Raw genomic sequence first — 27,168 nt, 5'->3', positions numbered from 1 at the left:
TAATTCAAGTTTCATTTCGAATAAAAGAAAAGAACATTGAGACCAAAAGATCAAGGGACTTTTTCAAGATCATGCTGCTATTAGTGGCAGGACTTTCAATTCTGAATCTAGTGGATTCTAGTGATTGTTCCACTACACTTAGTTATTTACCCGTCATTTGCTTCTTTGATTTTTTAGTACTGAAAACTGTAGCATAAAATGAGCATCAACGCACACTGTCCAGTTTGACAGGCAAATCCTCAAAGTTTTGAAATCTGTATGACAATCCTTCTATGAAGTTTTGAAAAATCCCATAATAATAATGTACTCAGTAATGCTTCCAAAGTGGCAGATGTACTTCTAAGGGTGTCATATAAATTAATGTACGTAATCATCTAAACATTGCCATTTTACACATGAGGAAACTAAAACATGGGTCTTACCAACATTTAGCACAAGCAGAGCCAGTAAGTATGAGAACCAGTTTCGAATGCAGACTAGATCCAGAGTCCATTCATATAACTACTCCACTAAACTGCCTCTCTAGCTCCAGGTCAGAAGTTTACATTGTACACATAAAAATTGCTGGTATTCAATTAAAATACGATGCTTGACCAAAGACAACACCATAATAATTTCCTTCCCATGGGTACCATCTGTGGTTTTTTACATACCCTTCATCTCTCCAATCAGTGACTTCTACAGTATTTTTCAACTCTGGCAAACCATTCCTAGTCAAGGCATAACTTCTTGACCTAGCCCAAGATAGATAAATTGTGCATGAAATAGCCTTGGCTCATCACCACCAGCTTCTTCCCACACTCTCCCACAGAAAGAACAGTGCCCTTGCTTCTAGAACCACTGCTGCCCATTTTATTCCTGTCTGCAGGAAGAAAGAGTAAAGACAGGAAGGAAGATCATGGAACCAAAGATACTAAAACAGAGTCATCATAACAGAAGCAAAGCAACAGCTGCTGACATTTTCAGGGCCAACTCCAACTATGACTCCCATCCACTCTCCTCACTCAAAGTTTCAGCAGCCATGAATACCAACTCTGTGCCAGGCAGTGTATTAGGCAGAAAGGACAAAATGATGACTAAGCTACTGCCCCTGCACTCAAGGATATCACATACTAGAGCAGATGACAGACACATAAGAAGATAGAAAACAATGAGTCAAGTACAGAGCTGGGTGCATTCACAAAGTACCATATGGGAGCGCACAGGAAAAGTACCTAAATCTGCATAGTCTTGGGGAGTGAGGGGCCAGGACGAAGCAGAGTTTGTAAACTCTGCTTCTCCATCAGCCTATATGATTTTACCTTAAGGCTATGTCCAGTTCCGATGTTAAGCTGGAGGGAAATATGGAAGAGCCACCTAAAAAGCAGGTTGGCTCAGTGTTCCCCATTGCTGCAGATGCTCTGCATGAGTTCTTCTAGATCTAAGTGCTGAGCCCACCTGGTCCTGTCCCTCTCTATGGAGATCAGACTATTACATTGAAAGAGCATAGTCTTTTGAGTCAGAAAAGTCTAAATTCAAACCTCTGTACAGGCCTTTACTTGCTATCAATGCTGAGTGAGTTATTTAACCCTCCTCAGCCTCAGGTCTTTATTAAATAAATAAAATTCTTATTTTAAGAATTATTATAAAGACTAGATGAGATAACCACTTTTTAAAATGATGAACAGTAACTGACAAATAGGGGGTGCTAAGTAAATGTTACTTTCCTGTCTTTCTTATTCCTCCCTAATCTCCTTCAGCTATTGAGGTTTCCATGGTTTCAAGACAGCAGAGGAATGAAATTGGGTCCAAGCAGAAGCACAACTTCATCCTGCTAAGTCCCATACAAGCTCAGGGCCATCTGACTTAATCTTCAATCAATCTTTGAATCCAAAGCATTCAAGATGTGGTCTGGCTGCTTCTAACAGCCTATGTTCAGATACGGGATCAAATAAATTATCTAAAGTGGGAAGTTATATTTAAAGGGGAAGCAGAGCCTACAATTTGGAAAACTTGCAGCCTAGCCATGTGGAAAAGAAAAAGCATTATTGCCAAGGGAACTCAAGCAGGTCATGAAGCAATCACTTGTAAGAGAGATTTAAATAACTAAAAGGGAGCCAACTGTTAATATCCAAGACAATGGGGAAAAGACCTGGAAGGCATTTCAGAGATCTAAGAGGCAGCCATGCTCAGTACAGTCCCAGAGGCCTAGCAGGACTGAATGATTTCAGAGGGCAGGCCCGGGGCCCCACTGGTCTACACAGCCTCAGGACACTGCTCCCCATATCCCAGCTGCTCCAGCTCCGGATGCAGCTCAAAGGAGCTCAGGCCTATACTCCACTATAAAGGGTGCAAGCCATAAGCCTTCATGGCTTCCATGTGGTGTTAAGTCTTCAGGTGCACAGAGTGCAAGAGTGAAGGAGGCTTGGCAGTCTCCAACTAGATTTTAGAGAATGTATGAGAAAGCCTGGGTGGCCAGGCAGAAGCCTGTTGCAGGGGAAGAACTCTCACAGAGAAACTCTACAAGGGCAGTGCCAAGGGGAAGTGTGGGGTTGGAGCCCTCACATAGACTCCCTCACTGGGGCACCGCTTAGTGGAGCTATGGGAAAGGGACTGCTGCCTTCCAGACCGCAGAATGGTAGATTCACCAACAGCTTGCAAGCTCAGCATGGAAAAGCCACAGAGGCAAAGCTGCTCAAGGCCATGGGAGCCCACCCCTCACACTAGCGTGCCCTGGATATGGGACATGGAATCAAAGGAGATTACTTTGGAGTTTTATAATTTAACGACTGCCCTGCTGGGTTCTAGACTTGTGTGGGTACTGTAGACCCCTTCTTTTAGCAAATTCCTCCCTTTTGAAATGGGAATGTTTACCAAATGCCTGTTCTCTCATTGTATCTTGGAAGTAAACAACTTGTTTTTTTTATTTTACAGGCTTGTAGGTGGAAGGGAACTTGCCTTGTCTCAGATGAGAGTTTGGACTTTGGACTTTTGAGTGATGCTGAAATGAGTCGAGACCTTTGGGGAACTATTGGAAAAGGATGATGGTATTTTGGAATGTGAGAAGGAAGTGAGATTTGTGTGACCAGGGACAGAATGATATCATCTGGATGTTGGCCCCACCAATCTCATGTTGAATTGTAATCCCAGGTATTGGAGGTAGGGCCAGATGGGAGGTGAGTGAATCACAGGAGCATATCCTTCATGAATAGCTTAGCCCATCTCCTTGGTGGTGAGATATTGCAAGATCTGGTTGTTTATAAGTATGTGGTACCTCCCCTTCTCCCTTCTTCCTCTCTTGCTCCCTCTCTTGCCATGTGAGATGACTGCTCCCCCTTCACTTTCTTCCATGATTGTAAGCTTCCTGATGCCTCTCCAGAAGCAGATGCCAGCACTATGCTTCCTGTAGAGCCTTCAGAAGCATGAGCCAAGTAAACCTATTTTCTTTATAAATTACCCAGTCTCAGGTATTTTTTATAGCAATGCAAGAACAACCAACAGGCCTCAAAATAATTCATAACCTACTTCAACTTGGCCTGTCCCCATCCTGATTGTCACTTTAACCATGCAGTAAGACCATAAGATAGTGACAGGAGGTCATCCGGTAAAAGAACTTTCAGTCTGTTCTCCCACCTCAAAAATGCAAACATAACTACATCTTAAAAATTGGATTACTAGGAGATGGTATCACTATAAGACAACAACAAACATTTGTAAGTCTTCTCTGGGACACCACTGAATTTTTTCATCCTAGCTTGGAAAAGGTGAGTCATTGCTTTGTGAACCCGGACATGCATAGCAACAACTGACCTAAACTCAGATCCTGTGCTGATTACTTTACATGAATTATTGTATTTATTTAACAACTTTGAGTTGTGAGGCATATTATTAGGTCCATATTACTCGTGACAAAAGCAAAAATTGAAGCCCTAAAGAGCTAATTAACTTACCTAAGGTCACACAACCAGAAATGATGGAGCTGAGATTTGAACTATGGCATCTTGACAACTGAGCTTAACCACCAGACTATACCAGATTCTGTTTTCTGTTTTATAATCCTAGGTTTTAGAGCTAGAATTTGTCTTTCCAGCAAATATTTATTGATCATACACTATATGTGAGTCACTGCGCTAGTACTGGCAACAACACAGAGAGAGCTCTGTTTTCATGGAGCTGACTTTCTATTTGGATCAACAGATAATAAAAAAATCAAGCATATACATAGTAAAAGGTCAGGTAGTGATAAATGCTATGAATAAAAATAAAGTGGGGTAAGGGGCTCTGGAGGGAAAGTGCTGTATACATAGGGCAGGGAGGTTGTCATTTAGTTCAATCCTGTGTCTGCAGGTAGGACATATATCATTATCCCCATCCAGTAGATTAGATAAGTGAGGAACTGAAAAGCTAAGTGACTTGCCCAACATCCCAGAGCTGGCAAGAAATAAAGTATAAACTAAAGCCAAACCTCCTACTCTCTACTCCTTTTTTAGTATGCCATATTTAGTTTGTCTAATAATACTTCAACCTGAAATTACACTTCCATAAATGTGCATTTTTAAGCACAGATAATCCCTATGTACTCATTTTTCCTAGTTGGTCCCAATAAAATGAGATCATCTAATAAAAAACAGAGGACAGAGGGGGGAAAAGAGACATTTAAAAAAAGAAAATCCTCTGAATTCATGAATAAGAAACTGAAGTGTCCAAAATGAGGTCTCTTGCCATCACTTTTCAGTACCATGATTAATAGCTGATACCAGGATGTGTTCCATTGCCATACTCATGGATTTGGCTTTTACACTTGGAAATATCCCGGATCTAACACTTCAATTACTCAGGGAAAAATAAGAGCCCCAAAAATCACTACTAGCAGGCATAACATCCAATTCTGCTCTCTTATTTGTTTGAGTAATAAACAAATGGAATTTTGGTGACAAGTTGATTGCTGTGCCCTGTGCCATAAGATATGGGCATTCTAATAGGCTGAACTGCAATTATGTGGTTTTGATGTGACAGATATTAATCAGCTTAAACTCTCTGAAGACTTTTTGGAAAATATCACCCATTAGGGAGAAATAATCCCCATTCTTCTAACTGATTAAATGTCTTTATGGTTATTTTCTTCCCATGCCTACTTTTTAAAATATTGCCAGGAAAACAGATAATTAACAATTGCAAGTCTCAACTACAAATTGTATCACTTAAATCAAGCAGTGAAAGACTAAACCTACTTGGACCTGACAAATGTCCAAACTTTGGACTGAGCTTTTCCTGAACTAGGCATTTGGTTAGCCAAAATCAATTAGTCTATTAACCTGAAAGTATTCCCTATTAAATACCTGCTTTTGCAAAAGTGCAAATGTAACACAGATGTCAACTGGGGTGATTCTGCCTTTGAGATTCTGATCAAATTGTTTCAAACCTTATTCTAAATGCAGCAGGGAGCCCAGCAAGCCTCTCAGTATTTCTGGGGACACTTGGGAGGCTTATGTTTTATATTGACGTCTTTGGCTCCAATTCTATACCAAAATCCTAATGTCTCTCTTCTTGTGGTCATTCCCCTCTCTCTTTTTTATGTCAACTCATTCATGGGATGCAACCCCTTCTTTTTTATTTTGCAAAACGACTACTGACACATGGCCATGGCACATAGCAGACTCTTTACTGAAAATTCTAGATCACATTGGCTGAGAAGGTGGGATGGTTCTGTACAATGTAGCACACACTAGCAGAAAAGAAATTCCTGCTCCTCTTCTTAAAAGTCCTGCAGCTGTCATATATCACCATCATTCTATCATGACTACAGAACTTTTTGTCTTCTATTAAGACTCTCCATTGTTAACCATACCCACACCCCAACCTCCTCCTCCTTCTCTCTCCTCCCTACTCCACTTGCTCCTATACTCCAAATGTCCCATCTGATTCTCACTGAGAGTCATTCAGCTAAGACTTCTCTTGCTCAGATCATCCTGGCCATAATAACAGCTTTCTTTACCTGACCAAAATGGTCAAGCCAAACAATAGCACTTTCCTACAAAAGACATTGTGTGGTCAGCTCTTAAAGCAAGAGGATTTTCTCTTCTCCACCTATGACCAGCTAATACTTCCTATATTTTCAGAGGATGGAGAAAAGAGCATCTCCTGCCTTTGACCTGCAATCATAGCCCATGATGGTTCTCCTGACCCTTTCTTCAAATCCCCCAATATACTTCGCAATGCTAATGGCTCCACTTCACCAGCCATGCTATTTACGTCTTAGTAAGGAAGTGCTATCAATATGAACTGAAGAAAGGCTTATAAACTTCATTTGTTAAGCCCCCCAGCAGGCCTCCAATTCCTGGCAGATTATGTGCCTACAGAAGGCAATGAGAGTAAAAATATCCTTAGACCATATTTTTTTTTTAGAAACTATTTTCTAATAGTTGTATGTTCCTGATCAGAGCCTGGTTCCCAAATTTTATTTAGATATATTCAGTCAACTCTTTGAGCAGGTGTAAAGGAAATACTTATATCCAATGCTACATAAATTTTTAAAAATCCATGTTATGACTATTTTTATTATAAAAAATATTTTTATTAAAAATTGTCCAAGAGAAAGTTCTAGAATAAAAATACCTTTCTGATTTTAAAAATTGTGTTTATTGTAGAAAATGTTTTTCAGAAAAGAAAAATCAACTGCAATCTCACTACCAACAGATAACCACTATTCAGAAAACCATACTTTGGCATATTTTATATATGTTTCTTTCCTCTGCAATATTTTGACAGATATGAGATCACTGTAATACATAGTTTTGTATTCTCATCTTGGTACTTAATGTCACATATTGAGCATTTTTGCATTCATAAATATTAGTAGTAATGTCTATATATTAATCCACATGTGTATACACTAGCTTACATAACTTCACCTGTTGTTCAACACTTTGATTATATTAAATATCAAGTTAACACCATACTAAATCTACTGTTTGATCAGCTATGATAAAAATGTGTATACACACATTTAAGATGTATGTACAAAGCCAATTAAAGCACAAGGGAACAACATAGTAAGTAATCACATAATTCTTTACATAATTTATTTAGCCTAGATGTAAAACAAAGTTTTGAAGTTATGGGAAACTAAATTAGTCTGAGTGGTCTGTATGTGAATCTGGGGAACAGGGAGACATCCACCTCTATCCTCAACCCCATCCCTAGTAGTCAATGCCAAAACCATACTGGGCAAGTGTGGGGGTGGGGAGATTCTAATACCCAGAGGAAGAAAATAACACTTTCCAACGGTTCATGTCAACAGCACACCATCCAGGCTGCGTGGTTTCCATCCCCGCTACTCGAAGGGCCATAAATGATTCCATGTGTGAACACTTAGTAGCTGATTCATGGTCCACTGGGGCCAGCCATAAGCTACATATATGTATATGGTGTTATTTACTCAATTAATTAATCTTTGCGCTCTGAATACATGATTCTAATTATTGTTTCCAAAACGATACTCATTAAAATGCCAACAGCCATTCTATTCTTGTCTTATTTGAGACTGTTTGGATTATCATTTAAGAGAAAAACCAGCTGCCATGCAGCCTAACATGTTGCAGTTAAACCATGCCCAATTTGCCTAATATATCATCATTCTAATGATTCTGTAATTTTTAAAGCTGGAAGATATATGAAATGTTATAGCAGTGACAGCACATTAAAATGGTTCTTCCACCCCTTTCCAAATTCCAATTCCACCTCCCTATCCAAAGCCCAAATCTCTCTTATGCCTACTGCGAATGTCAAAAATCAAGGTCTACAACACTCCCAGAAGTGTGGAAAAGAAACTTGAGTCCCCTTTTCTTCCAAATGCTCTCCAAAGACTCAACTAAAAGTTCACGGTGAAATTGCAGTCTCTGATAACAACATGTGAGAGATGCTGTCACTGGCTGCTTTTCAAGGGGAATGGCTATTAGAGTCACATTTGGTCTTATAAACTAAGTGAAAAAGATTTGTAAGGAATAAACAGAAAAGCCTGGGAAACAAAAGTTTCTTCCCTCAAAATATAAAGTGGCTTTTTATACAAAGAATTAGGATGTGGACGTCTCAGCCTCCCAGCTTTGCCACTTTTGTTCTATTATCTAGTGAAGCTACTGAAAAGGAGCCATAATCTAGAGGTAAATCCTGGATCCTGAAAAGACTACATGAGAATGACTGGCTTGACACATAGGAGCCTGAAGGCCCAACATACTGCAATAGGAAATAGTATGATTATGTAATGCATTGAAACCAGAGGCTCAATAAAATGGGTGCTGTGCTGAATAAAGTGGAGGAAGAAGTTACTAAATTCTAGGACTGCGCAAGGATTCTCCCCCAGTGAGCCCATTCTGAGCATCAGCAGCTCACCTTTCCACATGTCAGCACCATTGTAACCAGTTGCCTGTCTCCCACGGGGAACATGACTGGCCAACAAATGCATTATGCCTTTTCTTCTTCCAGAAGTTTCCTTAGTATCAAAAGTCAAAAAACCTGGTAAAAGCTTGCAGAGAACACCACTGCCTTATTGGAAGTCCCTGTAAGGGGCCAGTCTTGGTATTTTTCTGAGAGCCAAGCAAAACAGGCAAATCAAAGCAGGGCATACATCCCTCTCCACAGTTGCCTCCCTTCCCACTCGCATGCATTTCACCCTGGTTCTGACACCCCTGGTTTATCTCTGATACCCCCAGCTAATTCTCACACTCCATTGGAAAGGTGGCCTCAAGGGTACTGTTTGTGTCACCATTCAAGAGACTTTTCACCCTTAATAAACCTGGGACTTTGTCCAGACAAACAAACAAAAAAATCTCTCAGATGAAGCATGAGGGCTGAGGAAGGGATTTATTTTTCCTTGATGACACAACTCCAGGAGATCACCTAAACAGTATCCTCAAATGATTAATTTCACAGTTCTTTTCTTTGATTTGAAGATAATTCCATAGAAGTGTATTATTTTGTTGTTTTTTAACCTGGGTTCATTTCCCTGCCAGCTCTTCGGAACCCCCTCACCATACTGTTGAATTCTCCCTCTAGTCTCCCATAAACAGAACTACTCAAAGGCCTATCTGGAAGCCTGCCATCCCCCTCTAGCCAGAGGGCCTGGAGGCAGACCTGCAGGCTGGGGCTGGTGCATCCTCTGGAGATGAGGCAGGAAGGGCTGGCCCCTTTTTTGGTGGCAGCTGTTTCAACCTTAGCAGGCAGCTGGCAGCAGCCCCCTATGAAGCCCCGGCAAAGAACAATGATTCCAACATCCTCTTCAGCAGCCACCAGCTCCATCTCACATCTCCTTCCGGCCCACACTGCTCCTGTCACAGTGATTATGGAGGCAGCAGTTGTGCTGTAATTAGGATCCTCCTGGGCCAGCCAATCTCAGTGAGAGCAGGATGCCAGCTGCTCCATCGCCAGCAGCATCTCCTTGGCACCCCCGTCCTACTCGGCACTCTTCCTCTCTTCCAAACTCTATCCTGTCCTCTTGGCCACTGGAATCACCAGTCAGGCTGAGACCAAGCACACAACTTCTGCTCTGCCCCAGATTTAGGGTTATTTCTTTTCCTGGCTCGCTGAGAGCAATTCCAGCTCAAGACCAGGTAGAGAGCAATGGGTAGTCAAGTCATTCCAAGTAACCACTTTTTTGAAGGTGGGCTTCAGGGATTGCCTAAGCAGTTTTTGCTTCAATTCTCTATTTCTTGACTTTATTGTTCACATAGTTCATATATTCCCCTGGCCTTCTGGACACTTTAAATGTTCATGCTTCTCCTGACAATCATGATGCTGGGGTCTTTTCAACTCCAGGATCTTTCAATTCAGGGTGCAGAGAAGATCACTCATGGATGGCATTGCCCATGGGACAGCCTTCCGTGGGCAGGCAGCCTCTGGGGGTACCCAGAGTCTCCCCCTCTGGTTTCATATTCCTCCCTCTTCTCTTCCTAGGACTTTGAACGAACAACAGCCAGGAGATGCTGAAATGGCTCCTACAACTGTTTCCAGATGAAAATGAGGGAGCCCACCCGGCATGTGAGCAATTCTCCTTCTCCATTCTCTGATTCCTGGGACCAGAATAAAAATGCAGTGACAAAAGCTGACTCTCCTATGAGAAACCAGAAGGCCCACAGCCTAGCAGAGCAGGCTGATCTAACTGCGCTGCCCAAGACCCAAGAAATCTTAGTGCCAAGAAGTCTGTTTTCTTACTATCCCCACTTCCATTTTCCCTTCTCATCGTTTGTCAAACTTGCCCAAATATAACATTTCTACATTACAAGGGATAGGGGGTATTTTTAATTCCCATAACCTTCCCTATGGCTCAAAATAAAGGCATTGTAAGAAAGCAGTTCCACATTCGGGCAATGCTTTCCTACTCCCTCTGGCCAACCCACCCAGCTCTATGACTGCCCCACACCAGGAAGAAAGACAGATGATGGGAGAGAAAACACAGGGACATCAGTGAGGTCTGTGTGACCCACAGTACTGGCCAGAGTGAAGGGTGGAGCAATAGGATTTTCAAAGGCCCCTCCCCTCCCTGGCTTTTCACTTTAATGATCTTTGAGGTGCCTGAGGCAACACTTTCATCCTGGGTAGATACAGCAAAGGAGTCTTTGGGAAGCAGAGAAACAGGAAAGGGCGTAAAGAAAGGGCTTGTTGTATTTAAGAAACGGTCATTCTAATAGCTTGCTGCCTGCAGGCTCTGCCGTCCCTTCCCTCACTAGGGGAGGAAACTCCCAGCAGTTTCCAGTGGACCGAGGAGCAGTTCCCAGACATTGTGGATCAGAACAGATGACACGAGACGTCCACAGAGCAGCAGATGAGGGGTCATCTCAACCCTGGGCACAGATTAATTGGTGGCAAATTGGTAGTATTGGTAGAGAAGCCTGGAGAGTTATCAAGTCCAGAAAACAGAGACAGGACCAACGACTACGTCAGTACGTGGCCAGTCAGCCAGGGTGGAGGCATGCCCTGAGACCTGTCCTTGGGACCAGGAGGCTGAAGAAATAGCTCAGACTCCTATAAAAGTAGAGCAGGAGAAAACCCATCCCAGCCCAGGGCGATGTGATCTATACATTTGCAAAGGCTGTGACAATATGGTTGCAGAAGGCATTTTCTTTCTTTCTTTCTTTTTCTTTTTTTTTTGTTTTGTTTTGTTTTGCTCTTTTTGCCCAGGCTATAGTGCAATGGCATGATCTCGGCTCACTGCAACCTCCATCTCCTGGGTTCAAGCGATTCTCCTGCCTCAGCCTAGTAGCTGGGATTACAGGTGCACGTCACCACACCTGGCTAATTTTGTATTTTTAGTAGAGACGAGGTTTCACCATGTTGGCCAGGCTGGTCTCAAACTCCTGACCTCAGGTGATCCAGCCGCCTCAGCCTCCCAAAGTGCTGGGATTACAGGCGTGAGCCACTGTGCCAGGCCAAGAAGGTATTTTTATAGCAAGCATAGCACGACCCTAACACCACGTAATAAGATACTGGAAAAATATGGGCCCCCATAGCTTCTCGTGAAATAGAAGAGTCATTCAATTCAGGCCTTGAATTTATGAAAACCTTGAATGTATTTTAAATAAAACAAAAGTACAGACTCGGCCTAAGGATGAGTTTTGCCTCTAGCCATCCATGAGTGAAGACTGTGTTGAACCCTGACTGTGTGGAAGTATTTTGCCCATGATAATGTAATATTTAGACCCAAATTAATCATTTAACAAACCAGTAGAGACTTAGCTCCTACTTCTTTTGAAGGGCGTTCTCAAATAATTTGTTATTTTTTTTCTAGTGCCAGCTTATGGAATGATGCTTCCTTGCTACCACTAGCGCCACCACCACCAGCACCATGTCTGCCAATTAGACAGGTTGCCCAGTCTAGGTGCCTAGACAGAGACCAAGTCAGTTTATTAACAGTTGCACACGTGGACTTCAAAAAGATCCCAGCCTTATTCAGTCTTTGTCAAATATCCCAGTCTTACAGAATGGATCCTAAACAAAACTCATCCTTTTGGGGTCAGCCCAAAAAAAAAAACAAAAAAAAACCAAACAAACAAACCTGACATTGGCACTGAGCTCAGACTTTGACTTGGCAGATGAATAAGAATGAGACACGTGATTCCCCTCTCCATCTTCTATCCCTCATTCCTTTGCTCCCTCTCTTCCTGCTTGCTCCGTCTACTGCATTAGGTTAACAGACGATTATTTCCATGAAAGCAGGCCTGCTCAAAGCTTCAAAAATCTTGCAAGAAATTGTTATTGTGATTCAATCTTTCAAACTTTGCAGTGTTAATAATCCCTTTAGACTCATAAAGAGCTTATTGGAACCAGCATTGGAATTAATTGAATTTGTAGTCTCACCAAACACAGACAGCAACTCTATTATTAGTATTCAGATTACTGTGGTAGGTTTTGATATTTTTACATTCTTTATATTAAAGGCGCAGTAGCAAATTAAAGACACAGCAGCCTCAAGTCTATTCTATGTCGTCATTCATAGTTCTTCCTGTGGCTCAATCAAAAGCAAGATATAAACCATGCATTTACTTAGTGTCTACATGTTTGTTACTCATGGCTCTAAATTAGTAACAATAAAGCCTTCCATTTCATAGTTTATTTTTAGCCATTTTTTTGTTCCTATTAGAATTCTTCTCTTTAGGGAAGGCTTACTTTTTGTGTCCTAGTTCATTTTTTATTTGGCAATATTTTCCAACTGAACTTCCTTTCCAGATTCTTGTTACTTATATAGTTTGGCTTTCAGAACCTAATAGAAAGATCAGCTTCTCAATGCTAGGGACGGCTTGCACAGATATTTCTTTTTTTTTTTTTTTTTTTTTTTTTGAGATGGAGTCTCACTCTGTCACCAGGCTGGAGTGCAGTGGCGCGATCTCAGCTCACTGCAACCTCCACCTCCAGGGTTCAAGCAATTCTCTTGCCTCAGCCTCCCGAGTAGCTGGGACTACAGACTTGCACCACTACACTCAGCTAATTTTTGTATTTTTAATAGAGACAGGGTTTCACCATGTTGGGCAGGATGGTCTCAATCTCTTGACCTCGTGATCCGCCTGCCTTGGCCTCCCAAAATGCTGGGATTACAGGCATGAGCCACTGCCCCTGGACTTGCACAGATATTTCTATTGCAAGATATAACAGAATGGACTTGGAGCAAAAAGACCTACATTGTGGTCCCCACACACCAATAACTACCTGTGTAGCTCCTCAGCATCAGTATACTGCTTCGAAGAAAAAAAAAAAAAAAAAGGCCAGCGTGGTGGTTCATATCTGTAATCCCAGCACTTTGGGAGGCCCAGGCAGGAGGATCACTTGAGCCCAGGAGTTCAATACCATATTGGACAACATGGTGTGACCCTGTTTCTACTAAACACACAAAAATTAGCAGGGCATGGTGGTGCACACCTGTGGTCCCACCTACTTGGGAGGCTGAGGTGGGAGGATTGCTTGAGCCTGGGAAGTCGAGGCTGCAGTGAACTAGGGTCACACCACTGCACTTCAGCCTGAGCGAGAGAGCAAGACCCTGTCTCAAAGAAACAAGAACCCAAAAAGGAGGGCTGATTTCTAACATCACTGTCATCTCTGAATTATTTCTAAGTCTCTGCCTTTTATGATTATACTTATATGGTGCTATAAAAGACTTACAAACACCTCTTTCTGTAGTGAATCATAAATAGTTCTGTTTTCTTATTTATTGTACTCCTTATTGCTTTAGGAGGATAAGGAAGACTTTCATCCCCATAATTGCTTGTTTTCTAGCATACTGTCATTTGGGAAAGATTTTTGCCTTAGAACCTGAATGTGTGTGTGCTCATGTGTGCGTATTTGGTGTGTGGGGTATATTGCCTGTGATGGGTATATATTTGTACATATTGGGGGAAGAGGTTACAGAGAGAAGAAAAGGAGTACTATTTATAAGCATTTTGTTTAACCACTACTGTCCTAAGTTTCAACAAGTTAAAAAAAATTTTGAGACAATATACATCTTGAGCATAAAAACTATGTCCCATTCTTTATGGGTGCTTCTAGATGGTAAGTAATCATATAAACCGACCAGCCTCATCAATCATTGACTCTTTAGTGAGCATCTGCTACGGGATTGGCCTTGGCAGTAGGTGTTATAAATAAGTCCTACTCCCTTACTTACCCTTGACAAGTTCATACCCCAGTTGAAGGATACAGAATCAGAATTTTGGGCTTGCAAGAGTAATCAAAGTTCTTCTAGTCCAACCTCTATCCCATGAAATCATTATAAAGATTAATGACAACCCAAAAGAAATCATTTTATAGTAGAAAATCCAGGCACACTCCACAAGGCAGGACTTAGAAGACTGGCCATTTATTCCCTCATTCCACCAAATCTGTACTTTGTTTAGAGAGGTTTGTAAAAATGAAAAAGTAATACCCGCACTATAACCCCAACTAAAGTTGAAAGAGAGGGCTGATATGCATTGACGAAACACATTCCCTACATTCCCCCTCTCTCAAAAAGCTAAAGATCAGTTTCTACCACTAGTTGATTTGTTGGGAAGACAGAGGAGAGAAGGCAAGGGCGACTGCATGGATTGGAGAAACCGCCTCCTCGCTGAGCAATTTCACGTAGTTGCCCTCCCTCTAGTGGTCAAAGTAGAGATGGCAGCTCTCTGGTTCAGTCTTAAAGAGTCCTCCTGGAAGAAGGAATAGGGGTTACCCAACCCCCAAAGTTTTGCCTATCTAATTTGGAACCTCAATGCTAAGTTGTAGAACAAGTTGCCTTACAAAGACTTTTCCTTAATTAGAACATCTTGCTTATTTATAATGATCATGGCACTTACAAAAGACCATATGTCTTTGAGACGCTGCTTGGCAAGACTTTTCCAATGTTTACCAAATCTATTTTGTATCCCATGCTAATAATAGTCCAGTGGGTCCCCAGGCAGAGGGATGGAGACAGAGGACTTCTCGTTTCTTCTATTACTCAGTGTTCTGCCTTCAGAATGTGAAAGACCTCTTAGTTTCTCTGAAAGGACTGAAACAGAGCTCAAAGTTTCCCAAATGCTGTTATTTTGGGAAACGTTTGTTTCATGGGCTAAATTGTCATCGTTTGACAAATCAACATTGAGCAATGCTCTGCACTTTGTAACACACACACTTTAAACTATTCCTTTAAAAGAAACTTTGAAATAGATGCCAAATCATTGTATCCATAATATAATTACATTCTTTAGGTGGTAGCTTTTTAGTTCAGGAAGGAACAAGAGAGGTATATTCTGATCTGAGAGGGTGAAATTGATGTCCAGCATTGGTAGCAACTGTTCCGAGGTCACTCAGCTGGACTTTTCCTGTGTAACCCTGACTGTGCTGGGTGATTAAAAATAAATTGAGAGTGAGTGGATATGCCTACAATATCTATCATCAACATAACCCCCCAAAAATAATCATTTTGTTGATGTGGCAATAAAGAATGTGCTCAGTTTATTTTTTCACTCCTTAAGTCTGATTTTGGTCATCCAGGAGACACAGCCACCATCATTTATTTCGGCACAAAGTTATGTGGCAATTTATATAGAGACCTGGGAACTAACTGGTTAGGTTTGATGTTATCCGGGAGATGTTTCATTTATGTGAGTCTTTGAAAGTCAATCAGACATGTTTTTGTGTGCAGGCTACATGTTTTACACTAACGGTCTCTTTTTTTAGTTGAGTTGTAATGGGGGAAAAAAAAAGACCCAGAATTTTTTTTCTCAATAGTGATAACTCTACAGTTCTAGGTGGCATAATCCTTTATTGCAACATATTCTATATACTTTGAATAACTATTATTACCAAGTCTTTCTCCCTACTTGGGAAATGGTGGCATTATCATCTATTTATGAAGAGCTTTGAAATAGCTCATAGCAACGAGAAATGACCATTGAAAATAGCTAGCACATGTTGACAGCTTAACATGTACTAGCCAGTATTTAAAGGCCTTAGCCCTGTTAACTTATTTATTTCATAAAATAGGCCTACTATGCAATGACCATTGATATCCCCATTAAACAAAAATGGACCTTCAGTTTCAGGAAGGTATCTCCACATTATCTCACTAATTATGACGATATTCTTGTGAGACTCTTAAATGCTTCATTTTTTATATTCCTTATTAATAGCTATATTGTATAAATATGACACAGGACTATGTTTCTTTTTTAAAAATGTATCTGTCATAGTTGCTGCCTTGAATTCCTTGAGGGCAGAGTCTGTGTTTTAGTTCTTTAGATTTTCCTGTTATAAATCACTTTATTATGTGCAGTGCATGGCTTTTTCTGAATCAAATTTATTTATATGTAAATTTACTACTGAAATTTTGCTAATCACTAGAAAGGTTTGTGCTGTAAAGATCCCCTATTTCCAAAGAAGAAAAGAGAATTGCATTGGAAGTTTATGAAATAGCAATTGAATTTAACTCTGAGGGTATAGAACTGCTACCTTCCACTATGAAAATACTTTTGAATACAGGATACTGAAGGGAGAGAAGTTGGAGAAAGTTCTCTGATGTGACTATGTACTTTTAGAAAAAAAAAAAAAGTCAAAGTACACGTTTCAGTGCCAGAAAAATTAATAAGGGTGAACAGCAATCATGAGTCAGCTCCTGAGGGGCCTAGCTGTAACTCTAGGAAATTTGAATTGAAGCAAAACTTAGAGGGGCGACATATCTCTCAGATTTTGGAGAACACCAAGACATCTATTCCCAGGACATAGAATACTTTGCATGAAAAAATTGACTACATATGCTATGAGGTTACTGTTATTTTTTAAACCAGTTTCCAAAACTTCAACTTAAGTCTTCTCCAAAGCACAGACATTCACCTACAAACACATCTGCTTCTTTTTTTTCTTTTTTTTCTTTTTCTTTTTTTGAGACAGAGTCTCGCTCTGTCACCCAGGCTGGAGTGCAGTGGCTCAATCTCAGCTCACTGTAACATCTGCCTCCCGGGTTCAAGTGATTCTCCTGCCTCAGCCTCCCAAGTAGCTGGGATTACAGGCACCTGCCATCATGCCCGGCTAATTTTTGTATTTTTTGTAGAGACAGGGTTTTACTATGTAGGCCAGGCTGGTCTTGAACTCTTGACCTCAGGTGATCTGCCCACCTCGGCCTCCCAAAGTGCTGGGATTACAGGAGTGAGCCACTGCGGCTGGCCACACACCTGCTTCTTCATACTTTAACTTCAACTTATGTTTTCTCCAAAGCACAGACATGCACCTACAAACATGCCTGTTTCTTTATATTTTGGTTTATGCATCCTGCCTTGGGAATGAGGAAAATCACTTTACCCTATATTGTTGCTGTGTCCATGTACTTTCAACATTTAGATGAAAATAGTCTAGCAAACAGATCATTTTTTTCCAACATGCATTTATGTCTTCATTGAATAAACCTTTTTTTTTTTTTTTTTTTTTTTTCGAGATGGAGTCTGGCTCTGTCACCCAGGCTGGAGTGCAGTGGCCTGATCTCAGCTCACTGCAACCTCCAGCTCCCAGGTTCAAGAGATTCTCCTGCCTCAGCCTCTCAAGTAGCTGGGACTACAGGCGCCCGCCACCACGCCGGCTAATTTCTGTATTTTCAGTAGAGACGGGGTTTCACCATGTTGGCCAGGCTGGTCTGGTACTCCTGGCCTCAGGTGATCCACCAGCCTCAGCCTCCCAAAGTGCTGGGATTACAGGCACGAGCCACTGCACCTGGCCTGAATAAACCTTTTTGAGCAACTTCTCTAAGAGGGTTCTTGGTTGGAAACCAACCTCAAGAAAGCAAAGTCCTGCCTCCAAAAATGTGACAGCCTAGGTCCACCAAGACACAACACACTATAGAATAGATGTGGGGGTACAAAGAAGGGAGAGTGTATCTCCAGCTACAAACATCCAGAAGGATTTCATGGAGAAGGTGGGCTAGTAGCTGATCACTGTAGAATGTTTAGAAACTTAAACATGCAAAGTTGGAAGAAGACCTTCCAGATAGAGTTAACCATATGAGCAAAGGCTCCAATTCATAGGAGATAATTTGAGAGGCATAGACAGGAGAAAATAATCCTGCTTGAAAGGGAATAATGGGAAGTGAGAATGGACAAGTAATTTTGGAATCAGGCTGAATGTTTCCATCTATTTGTATAGTGTTCTGTAGCCACTGCTTAAAACAAAGAACAGGCCGGGCATGGTGGCTTATGCCTGTAATCCTAGCACTTTGGGAGGCTGAGGCAGGTGGATCACCTGAGGTCAGGAGTTTGAGACCAGCCTGACCAACGTGGCAAAACACCGTGTCAACTAAAAATACAAAAATTAGCCGGGCTTGGTGGCACGTGCCTGTAATCCTAGCTACCCAGGAGGCTGAGGCAGGAGAATCACTTGAACCTGGGAGGTCGAGGTTGCAGTGAGCCGAGATCATGCCACTGCACTACAGTCTGGGCAACAAAGCAAGACTCCATCTCAAAAAAAAAAAAGAAAAGAAAGAAGAACAAAGTCAGAGTGAAAAAGCCTGATTCAGAAGAAAGCCCATACTGTGCGTTCAAATCATTCCAGGAACTAGACGCAGAACAAAGAAAGAAGTACCTTCCCACACAACTGAAGGGAAAGTTCTGGGGACATTGATACCAGCAAGAAAATTAGGACAAATGCTACATAAGAGCTTGCCACTGTCCCTTGAGAGGTGACAGGAAGGCTCAACTAATGGTACCAAGCTTAACTCTAAAGAATTGGATGTAGGCACTTTAAACAGGGAAGCTTTGGCTCTGGAACTATTTCTGAATGACTGCAACTTTATTGGTCCTTGGGGCACAAGGTCCAGAACCAATCTTTCTATCTGGCCCTCTACGATTACAATGAAGATACTTGTTATTTAGCAATGGCAAAGACTGGTTTTGAGTGAAACTGGTGGGCAGGAGTGAGAGCATCTTCCACTGATCAACTGAAGAAATATAACATCAGAATGAGAGATTCACTCCTCTCCCCCTAAAAAAAGCAAAGTTAGTTTTTCACTTGATTTTTAAATAATCTAGAGAAAAATAGCAACAACAACAACAAATAGATGCAATGTGTGAGAGCACAATGAGACCATTAGAAAATTGAGGAGATCCTTGGTTAATGCTTTAGTTTCAGTGCTCATTTTTCTGAAAAATATTGCTTTTCTACTCCGCAAGGCTATAAAACATTTAATATAAAGAAGAATAAAAGCTTGGCCAAAAAAAGATGAACAAGACTTTGAGATCAGTGTGTCCTTTGCATGGTTCCAGCCATAACCCTACTTACTTAAAGTTCACATGGAGTCCACTTAGCTGCATGTATTCTGGAAGACTCTCTCTGGGTTTCAGAAGGGCCGCCTTCATCAATCTGGGATTACTTCCTACACACAGCATTTTGTCACCTTTAATCCTTCGTGTCACGGAGGCACTTGAATTTGGTCTGCACGTAACGATTCTTGGCTGCTGCCTATGTTTCTATAGCTGTGTTTTCAGCATGAATATTCATTTACGAAGCTCACAGCTATTGCATGCCTACTATGTGCCAAGTACTCAGAGTACTTCTTTATTATTTCTTTATTATTCCCACAACCCAAAATTCTGCAGATAGGCCTAATGACGTAATTTACAATTGAATTTCGAATTCATCCAAGAAGATGACAGCCATGTTTCAGGTTTTGCTTCAAAGAGGATTTGATTGGGGAAGGTGGGGACACAAAATGAAAAAGGGAGACACGTACACTAAAAGATAAGACCAGCAGCTGTGCCACCATTTGAAACACAAGGAGATTACCTCGTAACAGAATTCTCCAAAGCATTGCATTTTACACCATCTAGCTTCAAGTAAACAAGTCTTGGGAACCTCAGATAAAGTGCTCATCTTATGGTTTTCTATTCTAGCGATCATGATATTTTCAAGGATAACACTGAGTTAGCCTGAATTATCTACTATCAAGATAGGCAAGAAAACATACCTTTTCTGGGTCTACACTACATGAAGTAAGACAGAAATTCTAGCAGTGAGCTGCCTGATTAACTGATCAATGAACGGGACCACATCACAGAAAGTTTCAAGGTAAGCCGATTCTTGGCACACATACAATAAACTGATGACTTTCCATCTTCCTCCTAACAGTCTCAGAGCTAATATTTATCTTAGCCAAGTTTGTTAGTAAATGCATCCCCAATGTGGTATTAAGCCTGTCAGTCCAGCTCTCATAAGCTCTGCTAAAAAAAAAAAAAAAAAAAAAAAGAACAATCCCAGTTGTTTTTTATTTGTTTCCAAAAGACAAAATCAAGAATTACGAATAATCAAGGAAAAATGGGCAGGCTTCACATGGAACAAAAAAGTGTGGAGCTGTATAAATGGCCAGTGGGTTTAAATATGTTATTCGTAATTGTTAATAAACATTTATTGAATGCCTACCATATATTGCATTGGGAACAAAGAAACATATTTACCTATTTGTTCAGCAGATAAATAATGACACCCATTCATGTCCCAGGCTCTCTGCTATGGTCGATGCTGAGAGACAGGGCACAATTTCTTTCTTTGCAAGGACTTTAAGCTGATTGGAGCCTAGAATATAGAATACATTCCAATTAACAGAGGAGAGAAATGAGCAATAAATGCTAGAGGGATTCTGGGGTGGGAGGCACCTCAAAGCTCAAAAATCCGAGAATAATTTTATGTACAACATGAGACTAGAGCTCAGTGGGTGGGCAAGAGACCTCACTCTACTCTGACTCCCTTCACCCACTCCCCACTTTACCATGAAAATGAAATAGGCTCTTCCTGGAATTTTGCTTTCATCATGGGATGGATTTCAAGGCTCTTCTCTAATTGTCCCCAAATTCTCTGTCAGGGCCACCAGAGCCAAGCAGAACCACGTTGAAGGAAGAATGAGAAACCGACCAGTGAGTCCAAAATGAATGAGGAAGACTTTTGGGCGCATTCATCTGCTTACCCACCTGAACCCATGAGCTCTCTGATGAAAATGAAGGTGAACCGGCTCAAAACATGGATCTAAATGATTTGTAAGCCTCAATCCTGAGGGCTGGATGCCATTTATGCAACTTGGGATTGCAACAAAACTCGAATTACAAATTGCAAAACAATATAAAAATACAAATTGCAAAACATCAGGATAAAGGTTGAAAATCCCCCTGCAAACTTTCCAACAATAGCAAAGCAGAAATAAAAATAATTGAGAAAGAGACCCCCTAAAAATGAAGTAAGGTCAAGTGGCAGAAAATTTTGAAATGAAAAGTTTAGCAGTAAAAGTAAAATCTGTGAGTACATCTAAACACCATTCCCACCCCCTCCCAATCTCTCTGAGAAAACCAGGAGAAAAAGAATTGGCATTCATCAACTTAAAGTCTAAGAAAGCAGTGCATGTGACTCACCAAGAGGTAGAAAAGCAGAGATATTTAGGAGTACATGGGCCCAAATTTACTATAATTTTGAATGAAGAGCAGAGTTCACTCCAAAAATAAAAGGAAACAGCAAAACTGCACACTGCCGACTCAGTGATGCATTTTTAAAGTGCTAAAACTAGTGAAGGGAAGGTTTACAGCCTGAAAATCTTCTCCTTTGTATTTGTTTATTTATTTACTTTTACTTCAAGACAGGATCTCACTCTGTCACCCAGGCTGGAGTGCAGTGGTGTGATCTCAGCTCCTGGGATCAAGTGATCCTCCCACCTCAGCCTCTCGAGTAGCTGGGACTACAGATGTGCACCACCACAGCTGACTAATCTTTCTATTTTTGGTAGAGACAGGGTTTCGCCATGTCACCCTGGCTGGTCTCGAACTTCTGGACTCAAACGATCCGCCTGCCTCAGGCTCTCAAAGTGCTGGGATTACTGGCGTGAGCCACTACGCCGGGCCAAAAACTTCTTTTTTAAATGGCAGCAAATATCAACTGAATTCAAAATGGCAATTTCAAACAAAAAAAAAATAAAAAATATAATCCCCCGATCAAATGTAATTGATTAGGCAAAACAAGATTGCTAAGGGGGTAGGGCAGTCTTTAAACCTATTAGCAGTGGGGAAATCTATTCCCATGGCAAACCCCTGGAGAGCAATAATATCTGGGGGGTAAAGAAGAGTGCAGAGCTTGAAGAGACAGAGAGAGATCTGTAATATATCTTCAGCATTGAACCTGGGAGGCAGATGTTGCAGTGAGCCGAGATCGTGCCACTGCACTCCAGCCTGGGTGACAGAGACTCCATCTCAAAAAAACAAAACAAAACAAAACCAAAAAAAACAAAAAAAAACTGACTATGCTGGGGCCAGAGAGGTTCAAGGCAGTGAGAATAGAATCACATGGTCACCATCCATGGAGCTGTATAACAGAGCAACATAGCTACAGACACTGCACCTGAGCCCAGGAAGTATCATGCCAGAGGCACTCCAGAACTCCAGTTCTTATGGAGGAATCATTTTCTTAAGTTTATTAATTCTCCCTCTCCCTCTCTCTCTGCCTCTCATAGACACACATGCACACTCACATACACCCTGATCCCGTTTTCCCATTCCTCTGAGTAAATTCACTTTTCATTTCCATTCCCACATCTATGCCAAATGTGTTCTGATAATAACATTATACTCTAGTTAGTCATAATGTTCCTGCAAAATTAATTGATTAGTTCCTTAACAAACAGCTAGGTCCAGGGATTATGATGCATAGGACAGATCTGTTTTGATAAGGTGAGAAAAAGAAAAATAGGAAAATGTGCAGCTGTCAACACCTGTAATATCATTCCCTGCTTTTCCTAGCCCCTGTTCAGCTGAATTCTCAAAGGCCTGATAGCCCCGGGTTTGACGCTGTTTGGGTCCTGAGCCAGCTCCAAAGAGGAGAAGCAGCTCATTAGGTGGCAGAGTAACCACTGGAGTCAGTCAGTCTACTGTAGACTATCCACCCAAACAACTTTATCTTCCAAGACTTGATCCAGAATTGGAAAACAGTGATGTTTGTCTCTCTGAAATGTTATATTCCCACTTGTTCTGGGCCTACCCAAGAATGGAAATACAGAAAGCTTTCCCAGGCACAAAGATCCTTGCTCACACAATGGCTCAAAGCTTTCCCACATAAAGCTTTGAACCCATGTCTCTCTACCTTTCCTTCAGGGGATCTTCATATATCCCTTCCTACTCCACACGCACACCCTTCTCCTTGTAAGCCTCAATACTGAATAACCTTCTCTCAACTGCACATGTCCAGTTAGGCCTTTTCCTCCTTTTCCTCTGCCTCTGGCATAATATTTACCGGGATCAGGTGCAGTGTCTGTAGCCATGTTGCTCTGTTATACAGCTCCATGGACGATGACCATGTGATTCTATTCTCACTGCCTTGAACCTCTCTGGCTCCAGCATAGTCAGTGTTTGGTTTTGTTTTGTTTTTTTGAGATGGAGTCTCTGTCACCCAGGATGGAGTGCAGTGGTGCGATCCCGGCTCACTGCAACACCCGCCTCCCAGGTTCAAGTGATTCTCCTGCCTCAGCCTCCTGAGTACCTAGGACTACAGGCGACCGCCAACACACCCGGCTAGTTTTTGTATTTTTAGTAGAGACAGGGTTTCTTCATGTTGACCAGGATGGTCTCAATCTCCTGACCTTGTGATCTGCCCGCCTCAGCCTCCCAAAGTGCTGGGATTACAGGTATGAGCCACCGCACCTGACCCATAGTCAGCTTTTGAACAATATTTTGCTTGTGCTGGTCCTTCTTTGGGGTTTGCCTCTAGACTCATCAGTACTGACCATAGGATTCACATGGACAAAATACGCTCCTGTTTATCTGGCATTGGCAATAGCAAATATGTCCTTACAGACTTGGAAATACCCTGGTCCTTGCCCCAAGAAGACCTAATCCTCGTACAGACATACCCTCCTTACTCTCTCCCTAAATGCCCCTCCCTCATCTGCTTTATGAGGCCTCAAATCCCTTACTCAACACTCTACACTTCTCAATGAAAAGTGAGAGGAAAGAATTCAAATATTCACAAGAATAGAAACCGATGGGCTGAAATTCACATGATGCCTCAGATCAGATTATCCTTTGAGAGCAGGTTGTAGAGAAAGTAAAGTGAGACAATGGAAGTCCTATGTGCTTAAAGAGTGGAATGGATAATTTGCATGAAATCAGAGTCACTCTTGCACTTGATCACAGACATCATCAGGGCAACAAGACCTACAGAAACAACCCCCATGCTGGCTTGGCCTCTTGTCTCAACTCTAAATTACTGTCGCCTTGATAAGCCTCTGTGTCCCCATCTGTGCAATGAAGGCTTAGACAAGATGATCTCTAATATCTTTTGCATCATAAAAAGCCTGCAATTATGCTGATTTTTTAGGGGGGAAGACAATATATTTGGATGGAGCCTTTGAAATCACTGTGGAGGGGAAAGGTACCATTTAGTACATGAAAGTAGCCATTTATCTTATTTTAATTTATAAATGTATTTACTTAATTTTGTTCTTTTATTAAAAGATACCCTATTAACATTTGCTGGAAGACATGAGAGTGGCTTTCAAATACCTGAAGGCTCCCAAATGGATACCCTCTTTCTCAAGATGAATTGTCCCATATCACTCCATAAGACAAAACTAAAACTAATAGGTAGAAGACAGACTTAAGTTTAATATGGAAGAAATATTTTATTCATTTGGGGAATGGCCCAAATATAGAATCCATTGATTGATGGACTAATAGAATTCCCAGGATCCATGTTTATCAGAAATATTTAACCATGGGGTAGGCAAAGAGATAGTACTGATATGGTGGTCATGGGTAGGGGCATAAATGGAGGTCTGGACTACATCTGTGAATCATGGGGATTTATGGTATCATGAACATTTTACCCCCATAAACACATTGCTTTCCTCCAAGGAAATTCCTGAGAATGAGAGTGCTTGCCTCTGCAAGTATTATTTGATGACAGCTCTTGCACCAACTTTCTTGGATAGAGAATCCTTCCCAATGCTTCTCACTGCTGCCTACCTCAGCCAACAGCCTGTCCAACAGAAGGGCTTTTTAGCACTCAGATCAAAGCCTCCTGTGTGCAAAGTGCCCATTGTTCGTTAGTGAAATGTGACTTGCACCTGCTTCGCGGAGGTGTATGGCTTTCACTGTGTCCCTCTCAGTTTCAGCAGGCTGTAGCAAAATCACAGGGCCAGTCACTTTGGTGACGAAGGAAGCCACGCTCTGCCAGTCAAAAGCTGGACCAGCTGTGCTGGTCCTGTGTGAACCAGGTGCCTACTGCTTCCCCAGGAACCTGCTGCCAAGTCTTGGCAGCGGGTGAACCAGCAGCTGCTCCTCCAGCTTCAGTCTTGTCTATTTCTCTCCTCCTTGGCCTGAGAATCCAAGCACAGTCCCCTGGGAGGCCTATTACAAAGAAGAGGAAAGAGAACTTTGAAAGAGGAAGATCCAAGGGCTATGATTAGATGGTTGACCAACGGCACAAAAAAGCAGAAAATGTAGTCGACATGAGACTAAGACAAATATCAACCAGTCTAAGCTTCCCATTTTGTGATCACATCATCCTCAAGATAGGAGAAATTCACAACAGAAAAACAGGGATCACAGCAAGAAAAGAAACTGCTTGTTAATCATATCATTAATATTATTATTGAAGATCTAGACTCAAATTTTAAATCCATGCCAACACTGATCCAAATAAAACCATCATGATGAAACTACCAACCTCAGCTTAGATGATCAGGCAGTGTCATTTGCCCTGCAAGATGCTTACTTTCAGGACTTCTCATGAATTCATATGGACAACTTCAGGAATAAGATTAGCATTGGTTCCTATGTGTTTTCCTGGTTATAGATCACTCCATGTCATGACTCAAGAAACATTATCAGGCTATAACTAAATGTATGGATGTGGTTCTTAAATTGTATATTGTTTGTCTTTTTTCTAGAAAATATTTAAACACCACTAGGCTGCTCAATTGTCTATGCCCCTTAAGCCCCACTATCTCCTCATTGGATCTTAATGTTGTTATTGAACTAGGTGGACCAGGAATGAACAACAAATTTGCCAAGTGAGTTACTTCCTCTCTCAAAAGGGCTCTTCCGTGCACATTGCCCTTGGAGAGGGGGTGAAGTGCTAGTTCCGGAGCAGTCAATCCCAAGTCAGGAGCAGGTGGGGGAGGGTGGAGGCTAGTGTAAAAGACACTGCTGTGTAGTGACTCATTCTTCCACTGACTTCATTTGCTTCTGTGTGTTCAGTCAGTTGGACAGCTGTGCTGGCCATGTGAAGTCAGAAAATTTTTTTGTTCCAATGACAGGAAGATGGGGGGAGATAAAGGGGGACAGATAAAACAGTGGGTGTGTGTGTGTGTAGAGCCGTAATTGCTACATGACTTCAGCTTCTCTGACTGGCTAACAGTCACCACATTAGTCACCAGCCCTCAAAGGGTGACACAAGCCTGGGTGGACTCAACATGAAGGGAGACAGGCCTGGCATTTGCAGTCCAGGTTTGGGAAATGGCTCTCACTGTGTCCCAGGGAAGTGAAGGACAAATGTCTACAGTTAAAGAAAGCGATCTTTAAGCTGGAAAATGAGGAAAATCAGGCTATTTAAAAAATACATAAAACAAGGACCTTGCTCTCAAAATGCCCACAGTTTAGGGGGAGGGACACCCCTGATTAGCCAGAAATATAAGCAATGCTCTGGGATCGCAGAGAGGGAGTAACTGGATCACTGGAGACTAGCAAAGCAATGTAAATGGAGTCCCAGCCCACCCATCCTTTCTAATGTCACTCGGCCGTTCCACCTTATCCTCTTTATCTCTGATTGGCACTCACCCTCTCTCATTTTTTTTTTTGCAAAGACAAAGCCAAACCTCTGACACTCACTTCAAACCTTCAGCCCAGGTCTCAACCCTCTTATACAGGGGTCAACACACTTTGGCTTGCAGGCTAAATTCAGCCCACCACCTGTTTTAAATAAAGTTTTATTAGAACACACCATTTGTTTAACGTATATGGCTGCTTTTATGCTATAACGAGAATAGTAAGCTGTGACAGAGACTCTAGGGCCCAAAAAGCCTAAACTATTGGCTATCCAGCTTTTCAGAAAAATAGTTTGCCTACCCCTATTTTAGTGAATGGTAAAAAACAACATTTCTTACTTATGTGATGAGTTCCCTCAACATTTTGACCCAGCACCTATTAAAGTATATACCTGTTTCTGTAAACCAAGTAGATG

The 27,168-nt window shown here is 41.6% G+C and overlaps 1 long non-coding RNA gene across 1 annotated transcript in view; it reads right to left on the bottom strand.

Annotated features, from left to right (window-relative positions):
- Window positions 1-27,168, bottom strand: part of LOC129038750 (uncharacterized) — a 216,375-nt gene that overhangs the window by 127,682 nt on the left and 61,525 nt on the right. Inside the window, exon 4 of the long non-coding RNA XR_008503223.2 lies at window positions 20,412-20,529. This is a non-coding gene — a long non-coding RNA (uncharacterized LOC129038750). The remainder of the gene's footprint in view (window positions 1-20,411; window positions 20,530-27,168) is intronic.

The sequence above is a fragment of the Pongo pygmaeus genome, chromosome 5, assembly GCF_028885625.2.
Source record: "Pongo pygmaeus isolate AG05252 chromosome 5, NHGRI_mPonPyg2-v2.0_pri, whole genome shotgun sequence".
Lineage (NCBI taxonomy): Eukaryota > Metazoa > Chordata > Mammalia > Primates > Hominidae > Pongo > Pongo pygmaeus.
This window is presented reverse-complemented; position numbering and strand designations above follow the sequence as displayed.